This window comes from Vitis vinifera, chromosome 14 (genome assembly GCF_030704535.1).
Source record: "Vitis vinifera cultivar Pinot Noir 40024 chromosome 14, ASM3070453v1".
Taxonomy (NCBI): Eukaryota; Viridiplantae; Streptophyta; class Magnoliopsida; order Vitales; family Vitaceae; genus Vitis; species Vitis vinifera.
The window spans coordinates 7,133,266-7,140,000 of NC_081818.1; the positions used below are offsets into that span (position 1 = coordinate 7,133,266).

A 6,735-nucleotide genomic window follows, 5' to 3' on the forward strand; every position below is an offset into this window, starting at 1 on the left:
ATTAGTTGTTGAAACTCTAACCTCTTGAACCAAAAATAAAAAGAATTAACAAATATATACAGACTAGGTCATCTCCGTATGAAACTTTAGATTAACTGTTCTAGAGGTATGAGTTTATGGGGTGTGAGTGCTAGTTGGAAGTAAAAAAAATTGGTTTTTAAATTTGAGAAAGAAATGGAACCTATATATTGGAAAATTAAAGGAAAACAAAATTCAAGCGTAAAAACTGACTTAAATTCCTTTTCTCAGGCTCAACTCATCAACAAGGCTCTAAACTTGTGTTTGCAACTTTAAGACTAGGCCAAGGGTTTACACCAAAGGGGTTCTAGTTGACATGGGCATTAATTGCCTCAACAAAAGATTAAGTCAATCTAATTGCTCATTTTTTAGTCTTTGAAATCAAATAATTTAAGTGGATTCCTCATGTCAAAAGGCTTGTGTTTGGTTTATGAGACCTATTGCGGTGAAACATAGGTATGAGGCCAAGGTTGCTTGACTTGTGGACTTCAAACTCAAAGCATCAAGCCTTTTCTCCCCATGATTATTTCTTTTCGTCATTGCAACCAATAACCTAAATTAGCTCCCTTTCAACCATTCATAACTAAACCAATGGTGAATTGAATTAAAATATTAGGATTTCAGTTTCTTTCACCCCTTAGAGTAGAAAACACATAACTAAAATGGAAACACATAATCAAAAATTCAAACATAAAACTAAAAAGAAAGATTTATTAAATTAAATTAAGACATATTACAAAAATAAAAAGAAATACAAGAATACAACTAGTCTACTCCTATTTCTAATAACAATTTAACTTATTTATCTATTATCTCCATCTACTTGTTTATTTATAGTTCTTGTATTTATAGGCAAAAATTTCCCTCATTCCTTACTACTCCAAAGTTGTCCCTATTTAGTTGTGCATCCTGCCTATGTTGGTTATCTAAGTGTGTTAATGCAACCATTTGTCATGAGATGTCGACAAACTTTAAGGGCACTAATTGTTGCGTAGCCTTGACAAGTGCACAATGATTGAAAGATGTTGCACGAGTGTAAAGTGGGACAATCAAGGCAATGCATTAAGGTAGAAGCTATTTGGGGTGCACTTCATTGATGGAGGAAAGAAAGAGTGCACTTAAGAAGTGTGCAATCTGAGTAGAGTCCCTTAATGTACTATATGAAGTGCCAAGTGTTGATCAAATCCTTAAGTGCACAATCCAAACAATCCAAACTATCACTTAAAAGTGCACAAATCTCAAGTGCACTTCTCTACGTGTGCAATTTGGACTGATGCTCCCAAGGTGTGCTATCCTTCAATGGTCTTTACCTAGTGCACTATTAGGGGTTATGCTCAAAATGAAGTGTGCTATAAGTGATAGTGTTCCCCACTTAGGTACTCCCATTTTCGTCAATGATGAAAATGCAACAAACATGCCTTAATTATGCAAAAATCTTACAAATACATCAAAACAAAATTTGTAAGGCATTAACAACAAATTGAAAAAATGAACTTGTTATGAGTGCCTTAAACACAACTAAAATAAGTTTTTTTTTTTTTTTAAGTCATCCAAGTGTTGCATTTGATCAATTATCATCAAGTCTCAACCATCTTAGGGCTATATACCTTAAAAGGGTGAGGCTAAAGCCTCGAGTACCTTGCATAGAGGTTTAAGCCTTAAGGCTTTTTCTTAATGCATCACCTTAAGAAGTCTTAAGGCATAAACACTTATCACAATAGTAAAATTTAAATTCTCTTACAAAACTAATCAAATGGCTATAAACAAATGGTATTTAGCTAGATAGGTTCAAACAAGAATCTGAAATAATTTATGAAATGTTATTAAATCTGTACAAATTAATTTCAAAAAGTATTTTCCCATGAATAATTAAAGAATTAAAAAATCTTTTAACCCTAAGCCTTGTTTTCTCCATTTTTTTGGTCATTTTTTTTCCTTTTTTATTTTTTGCCCCAAGAGATAATAGAAGTCTCAAGTTGTATAGTGAATTTTAGTGGGTATTTACTCCTCAAATTGTGATTTCATTATTATGAAAATGTTTTTTTAAAATTTTTAACAAAATTTTATATGTTTTAAATGAAGATTAGAGTGTGTTTAATCTAGTTTCTCTTTAAAGTACTTCTAGTGGAAGTGCTTTATCTAGTGGAAGTGTTTTACTAGAATAACCTATTAAAGTATTTCTTTAGAAAACATTACAAGTGATTTTTCAATTTTTTGAAAATTTTTTTTAAATTTTGTTAAATACCTGATTTTTTTTATATCAAAAGTGTATTATAAAAAGCCCCGTCAAATGGACGCTTAATTAGATGTGACTTTATTTGATTTAATTGAATAATCTATATTCTATGTTGGCTTTAATAATATTATTTCGTTGCACTTTTGAAGCATATATAGTATTTTATGATTTCCTTTAAATTTTATGTGAATTGCTCTTGGTTTTCATAACATAATCCATTGAGTTAATTATTGTATATGCCAAAACTAGGCATCATGTAAATGGGCTGGGTTGGATTTGAGCATCCAGGCTTGAGTTGGGGCCCAAATTGGGCAGCCCTTTAGCTAACCCAGGCAGGGCTGTAGGCCTTTGGGTTGGGCTAGGCTAGGCTGAAAATTGAATCCTAACCTAGGCCCCGCCCTAGCTGCAAGAATTTAGCAAAATATGATTATTTTATTTGTAAACCATTTGGTTTTGCAGCAGCCTCTGACACATTCACTCTTCTTGAAGAGGTTCAGGTTCTTGTAGATAACACTTTTGAAAACTTTCTCTAAGGGATCTCGTGCACAGGGCTTGGATCAGGCTTAGACTCAGATCGTGTTGGGCTTGACCGAATGGGCCAAGTGAGAAGTTTAGATGCTGATTGATTGGGCATTGGCCCAAATGGTCAACTTTGCAACCCTAAAGGTAATCTTTCTCAGACTCCTTAAAATGTTTTATATTTTATATTCCAATATGACTGATATTTAAAAAGGATCCAAAACTACTCTTTTTATTTTTACATTTATTTGATGTGATATTGATTTTAGAAAATGTTTTTAACATTTATAATACTTGTATGATAAAAAATTTTAAGTATAAAAAATTAAAAGTGCTTTTTAAAATTATTATCGAACGAGCTCTAAGTTTCTTAAAGTTGGTTTGACATTACTTTAGAAAAATACTTCTAAAAGAAAGAATATTTTGAGAAAAAAACTGACAAAAATTAACAAACAAAAAAAAAACTACTTTTAAAAATAAATGATTCTCACAGGAAAAAAATATTTCGAAAAACACTTCAAAAAAAAGTGCTTCAAATATAAATGCTACCAAATGCTCTCTTAATCTCTTTATTCACCCAACTTGAAATATACGGCCATATCTCTCCAAGCTCATGAAAAGCTATTCATGGAATTAAGAAAATAACTATCTAATTATAAGTTTGACTTTATTTGGATGTTGAAAAAAAATTTCATATGAAGAAGAATGGAAAAGAAAATTTTTCTTATTTTAGCTGTGATTGGAAATGGGTAGGAAAGGAAAATGCTAAAACCAGTGATGAAAAAATATTTTTACTGATATTTTAAACTTGGGCTAAAACTAGGTTTTGTCGGGAAACTAGCAATGATTGGAAATTGAGTTGAACAAAATTATCCCACCCCATATGTGAGTGATCAAGATAGAGGGAGCCCTTGTGCATGCCTGGCAGCCTCTAGCTTCAAATACGGCCTAGTACTTGGCACTAGAGTTGGCTATGACAATGTCACATGGCATATCACATATGATTGCTAATTACCTAGCTCTTAAAAAATAATGACACTTAGGAGAAAATGTGGTACAATTTTTTAGTATGATCAGGAGGATTATGAATAATTTTGCCTTTGGACCCAAAAAAAAAATATAGTACAATGTTTCGTAAGGATATTAAGATGGTGTTTGATTTTTTACTTAATTCTAAATAAAACTTTAATACTTAATATTATTAAATATTAGATTGTTTGTTTTTATAGTATTTTATTTCTATTAAGTATTAAAATGTAAAAAAAAAATCAATATGTTATTTTTTTATCTAGAAAAAGTTATGTATTTTATTTTTTTCTATTTAATAAAAAATTTATAATAAATCATGAAAAAATAGAAAAACAAATTACTTTCATCAAAAAGCCAAAAAAACAAACACTGACTATGTTGATGAATTAGGCAGTACATATACTAGCTCACATATACAATGAAGACAAAATGTGTCATCACATGCACTCAAAGGAAAAGAACAAGAAGATAAGGAATGTATACGTCTCTAGCATTGGTTTCTGAAGTGAAATGACAACAGAACCCTCTAAGCCATGATGTCAAAGCAAGCAAAGTTGGTTACGAAATATTATTAATATATGATGGATGCATGGTGTCTTGCTACGGAGAAACCAGACTTGATATTATTTTATGGAAGATGATGCCATGGATCAGTGCATACAGCTGCAGTACTGCTACTACTGCTACTTTGAAACAAAAGGTCTCAGCCAAATTAATAAAAAAGAAACACATGTGATCAATCATATGAACAACCACGCCGAATTGATCGATCAGCCGAATGTGGGTCATGTGACTTTTTGGAGAGTGGGGAAGCCAGTGATTATATAAATTAATCTCTCAATCTTGTTAAATCATCATCTAGATGGGCTATTATTAATAAAGGAAGTGAGATTGAATGAAAGGAAACAGAAAGTCCTAATCAACAACAGCTTTTATCAAAGACGTGGTTTTTTAAATTGCCTAAGTCAGATGGATCACTTTACAGACTAATGTTCCAAATGTTACCTAATCCGTGGTAATGTCATTGATATTGGCTTTGTCGCTTTACCGGCACCAATTAATATAGATGCAGAAGGTCCTTCAAGACAAATAATGTTGAGACTGCACTAAATGCAGTAACCCTATTGGTAGGAGAGAAAAATAAACCAAAGGTGTTTGGGAACAAGGAAAATGATAAGGTCGTGATTGAAATGCTTCACCTACAGAGATGGAGGTACAGTATGTTGTTAGTGAAATTAATGTAGAGGTTGTCTTCATTCGAAGAGCCAGTTGATTAATGTATGGTCTGCTGAACTATTTCTCCTGTAGACACTGCAGTGACATTTTATGTAATTTTTTTTTTTTTTTTTCCAAATTGAAAAGATTTATAAAAACTATGCTTCTGGGAAAAGCAGATAAAAGTCTTCCCACAGAGAGACCGAGAGGCTAAGATGCTTTTTATTTTTCTTCCTTTTGTGTGAACCTTATGCAACACCAATCAAGCCATGCAAGATGGTCCCCCATATGCTCCTGGTGTTTTGCACTCTTTTTGGTTCATGGTTGATGCTTACCTTACATCAAATACAGATGGAGAAAGAGGCAGAGAGAGAGAGAGAGAGAGAGAGAGAGAGAGGTGCATGAAAGGGCCTTCCAACTAAAGTTATTAAAGGCTCATAGGAAATTTAGAAACTCTCACTAACCTGTCTGCATGTGGTAGCGTGGGCGTGACAATATTCAATTTGCTTCCTTTGGGACCACTTGCATCTTTTCTCTGTTTTTTTACTTTTAATTTCTTATAACTTTTTCAGTTTTCACTCCCTAATGTTATCATAAACCTACTCATAGTCCATACACAGTTTTGCTATTCCCATTGAAATTCTTATCATTCAACCAACCAAAACTGCTCTTTCCACTCACATTTACACCTCTGAATACCAATTTATTGTGTGTAATGTCATCATATATGCCATCCACATCACATAAGACAAAAATGAAAGTGAATATCAAAGTAGCAAAAGTATGCCTGGAACAAGTAAAATTGAGACTCCTCTCTATTTATATCCTCTCATTCACTCTTATCTATGAACCCTTCCCTTGAAGAAGAAGAAAGAAGAAGAAGCCCAAGAATTGAGGGGGCCTCTGTGCTACAACACGAGGAGGCTATATGTGTATGATCCATCTTATCATGCACCAATAGCAGTTGAAGCTGCCAGCATGATCTAAGCTTTTCTGTTGCCCACCCTTTCTCCAGGAAAGACTAGATCATGTGGCAGTTTCACCTGTTGATGGAAGCATGAGAAACCCTAATAGACTCAAATCCTGTTCCGATCTTCTGATCCGCTTTCAGCAACCCCATTAGGGTTTTTCCTTAGGAAAACCTGAGAAAGGGTTAGTTATCTTCTTCTCTTTGATTTTGGCTCACATATTTGTTTCAAGATTTACTTTCTCTCTCTAGCTATGCCTTGCTTGTTCAATTACATGCTTCTTGTTTATAGTGTTTTCTCATGTTTTCGGTTGTTGTGTTCTTTCTTTCTTTTCTGTGTCATCGTATGTGGAGAATCTTACTTGTAGGAGAGAGATAATGTTAGGGTTTTAAGTGACAGAATTTCTCTGTCTGAACGCGGTTGGTGCTTTTGAGATCCCTCCAAATGCCTTGGTGAGAGAGCTGTAACAGCCTTTTCATAATTTTTTTCATGTATTGTTAATGTCAAATTTAAGTCTCATATGCATTTCTTGGTTTTCATGATCTGATCTATTCATATCTATTCAGTTCTCTGGTTGAATGTTTTTCCATCAATTGGGATTGAATCAACAATTCACTGATAAATTAAATTACATATCTGAATATAGATTGAAATGAATAAAAGTAAAACCTTGGATTTGTGACAACTAAAAAACTAAATATTGAATCTCTCTCTCTCTCTCTCCCTCTCCCTCTCCCTCTCCCTCCCTCC

General features: G+C 33.2%; 1 long non-coding RNA gene and 1 other non-coding gene across 2 annotated transcripts in view; both read left to right on the forward strand.

Annotated features, from left to right (window-relative positions):
* Positions 1–5,658: 5,658 nt before the first annotated feature.
* Positions 5,659–6,735, forward strand: part of LOC132255102 (uncharacterized) — a 3,029-nt gene continuing 1,952 nt past the window's right edge. Inside the window, exon 1 of the long non-coding RNA XR_009467687.1 lies at positions 5,659–6,169. This is a non-coding gene — a long non-coding RNA (uncharacterized LOC132255102). The remainder of the gene's footprint in view (positions 6,170–6,735) is intronic.
* On the forward strand, positions 5,973–6,071 carry MIR167B (microRNA MIR167b). Its single transcript, NR_127762.1, has one exon. It is a non-coding gene; the product is annotated as a microRNA MIR167b (primary transcript).